This window comes from Piliocolobus tephrosceles, unplaced genomic scaffold (assembly GCF_002776525.5).
Source record: "Piliocolobus tephrosceles isolate RC106 unplaced genomic scaffold, ASM277652v3 unscaffolded_38856, whole genome shotgun sequence".
In the NCBI taxonomy this organism is placed as follows: Eukaryota; Metazoa; Chordata; class Mammalia; order Primates; family Cercopithecidae; genus Piliocolobus; species Piliocolobus tephrosceles.
The window spans coordinates 573-4,006 of record NW_022323038.1 but is presented as its reverse complement, the minus strand read 5'-3'; the positions used below and the strand labels follow the sequence as shown (position 1 = coordinate 4,006).

The 3,434-nt window shown below is 52.9% G+C and overlaps 1 non-coding gene across 1 annotated transcript; it reads left to right on the top strand.

Moving 5' to 3' along the window:
- Positions 1-1,324: 1,324 nt before the first annotated feature.
- Positions 1,325-1,419, top strand: LOC113223114. The gene has a single exon (XR_003308611.1). It is a non-coding gene; the product is annotated as a small nucleolar RNA SNORD116 (small nucleolar RNA).
- Positions 1,420-3,434: the final 2,015 nt, after the last annotated feature.

Genomic DNA, 3,434 nt, shown 5'->3' with positions numbered 1-3,434 from the left:
CTGGTGATGGTGTTGAGGTGGTGGTGACTTGCCGACGCTGGGGTGGGTGGTAGTGCTTTTAAGTTGACTGCATTGTGGGATGTTGGCTCAGCGATTAGTGTAGGGAAGCCTGTAGGCGTGTCCAATACAAGGAAAATGAAAGATGGTGTCCTGTCCACCTTGTCTTTAGGGGTTCAGGTGGGAATGTGCTGTTGGAAAAGTAACCGTTCCCTTCGTGTGTCCTGAGGGCATGGTGTGGGCATGTGAATTGACTGGAGAGAGGAAGTGTGTGTTTTGAGGTCCTTTGGTTGGGTTCAGAAGACTGTCTCTGCCCTTGATGCCTTGTCTAAGATCAGTGTGCTGGCCATTGCAAAGGTGCCTTCCAGGGCGAGTTGTGGTTGGTTTGGTTCCAGGTGTGCCTTACCTGGGAGGGTGGCCAGAGACAGTGTCTGGTCACGACGTTAGATGCCCCATGAGGAGGAGTGTATGCTCGTGCCAGGGGTGGTGGCTGTTAGTCGAGAGACCTCAGGCCAATGGCCATCTGACCCCTAAGTCAAAATTCACATCCTTCTGATTGAAGGCCTGTGTCCTCAGCCGCTTGGTTGCAGGCGTGGGGATGGTTTCCAGGTCTGGAGGATGCTGACTATGACCACACGTGCTGTTGGGAAACGTGTGTGAGGGAGACACGTACACACAGACACACTCTCACACACCTACACATGCACAGGCGTGCCCAGCCACAGGCAAACAGATGCACCAATGGGTGTGTGCTATTGTTGTGGTCACGTGTGCTTCCTAGGCGTCCACAGAGTGACGTGGGTCAGGTATATTCATGAAGATCGAAGTCTGTCATGGAGCCCAAGGAGACGCCGGCATGCAAGTTTCCCTGCGGGAAAGAATGGGATTGAAGTGGTGACTATTGAACCTGGGCCCGTTTCTCAAGCATGCATTTGATTTCTTTACACTTCTCAGCAGCATTTTGTCATGAGAGGTCTACCGCTTGCTGGCAAGGAAGATGGTCAATTCTTCTGACCAACGGAGGCTGCCTTGAGTCATTGATTTGGTGTGGCCTGGCATCTTTGGTGCACCCCATGCTGGTGAGTGGCTCAGGATGGTAAGCATTCCTCTGCCCTGTGTGCAGAGATGTCTTTTGAATTTCTGAGACCTGCAAAGAACTGTTTCTCAGTGGGCTACTAATGCCATGGTGAATTCCCCTCCCAGAGTCGATGGTCTGTGCCCATTGTTCTGTGGTGTGGCTCTGGGTTCCCCAGGAGGCCGAAGGTGTCATTGGCTCACCCACTGCCCAGCCTGTGATGTCAAACGTCCTGCCCCTTCAAATGTGCTTGGATCGATGATGAGTCCCCCAAAAAAACATTCCTTGGAAAAGCTGAACAAAATGAGTGAGAACTCATACCGTCGTTCTCATCGGAACTGAGGTCCAGCACGTTGCCTCCCCCAGGGACTGTAGGGGCGAGGGACAGCTTCCACTGGTTCCCATAGGTTCCACCACCCAGGGCATTTACAGATGAAAGTCTCCTGTCACATGCATGTTAGGACATTCCCTCTGTGTGACATAGATGGCTGGGACAGTTGGGGGGATCAGCCCCTCTGTGATGTGGCGGCTGTGGAAGCAGGTGGAAATGTTTTGACCTAGGGGAGTGTGTGGCTGGTCTTGGCCTGGTGAGCTCCCAGGAAGAAAGACTCGGACCTCACAGCGGGTATCTTTGTGCAAAGGACTGGGTCATAGGTCCCCTGCCAAGGAGAGCATGAGGCCCAGGCCTCAGGTAGACCTTGGTCTTCATTTTCCATTAGCTGATGACAAGGGAGTTCCTAGATGCTGGAGGACAGTGCAGAGCAATGGTTGTTGCCGCAGATGGCTAAAGCTTCTTCAGCTCCCTTCCAGCGTCAGTCACAGGTGCCCTCTGGCATGGATTTCTTTGCATCCCTAGCCATGAGATGACCATGGTGCAGTGACCAAGGCTTGGGCAGGACAGTACCCCAGACAAAAGGTGATGGAGGGCTCATGTGGACGTGTGTGTCTTCAGCTGCATTGAGCTGTCACTTGGTGGTGATGGACTTTGTATGGATTTCTCTGGTGGATGACAGGTCAGCCAGGGCGGGTATTTGAGGGCATGTCTCTGGGCGAGTGAGTGTCAGGATGGTGTCTGTGGCCCTGGGTCACTTCTGGTCTTCTCAGCAGAGTAGTGGGCTCCACCATTGTGCACATCTTCCTGGAAATGGTCTCTTGGCATGCATTGTCAGGCAGCCCCACCTGCTGCAGCTCGTGTGAGCAAACACTGCTCAGGATCCTCTTTTCCTGCTTGGAAAGCAATTTCTATCCCGAAGGCATCTAGAAGGAATGTGCTGTAGCCTTGGCCTGGGATTCTCCAGTGGTTTCCAGTCATGTGTGGGGCTATCCATGGAGGTCTATGTTCATTCTAGGCAATGTGTATGCAGTCCCAGGGCATTGCCACAGAGGATCTCTTGACTTGGGATGCCTCTGCGTGTTGGTGATGTTCCCGTGTTGGATTCCACTATGCCCTAGGCATAGCATTTCAGCTCCCTTAACTGGTTTGAAGTCTCAGCATGGCCAGGGAAACATTTCAGGTCCCTTAACTGATTTGAAGTCCTAGGATGGCCAGGACAGGAATGTCACACTAAAGGACACACCGTTGGCTTAGGAAAGCTGGAAAGGTTGGTGGTTCTGTGGCTTGTAGCTCACTTAGCAGGAACGTGCATGTAGACCCCGTGGTGTTGAGAACCGTTGATTTGTAGGCATTGTGGTGGGTAGTAGTGCGGTCAAGTTGGCTGTGTGATTGGATGTTGCCTCAGAGGTCAGTGCAGGGAAGCCCTGTAGATGTGTCTGATGCAAGAACAATGACAGGCGTTGTGTCCTGTCAACCTTGTCCTTAGGGAGTCAGGCGGAGATGTCCTGTTGGAAAAGCATCCTCAGGGTGTCCTGAGTGCATGGTGCGGACATGTGGACTGAGTGGAGGGGAGGAAGCCCTTGTCTTGAGGTTCTTTGGCTAGATTGGGAAGACCGCCTCTGGCCTTGACACTGAGTTTCAAACTGATGTGCTGCACTTTGCAGCGGCGATCTCCAGCGCTGGTTGTGGTTGATTTTCTGCCAGGTGCACCTCAACCTGAGAGGGCAGCCAGAGAGTGTCTGGTCATGACATCAGATGCCCCATGAGGAGGAATGTGTGCTCACGCCAGACTTGGTGGTTGTTAGTCAAGGGACTTTGGGCCTATGTCTGCATGGTCGTGAGGTCAGAGTTCACATCCTACTGATTGAAGGCTTGGGTCTTGATCTTTGGGTTGCAGGGAGGTTCAGGTCTGGAAGCTGCAGACGATGACCACCCCTTGTGGTGTTCGGAAACACATGTGCCTGAGGAAGACACATAAACACACACACTCACTCTCACACACACATACACACGCAGGCATGCACAGCC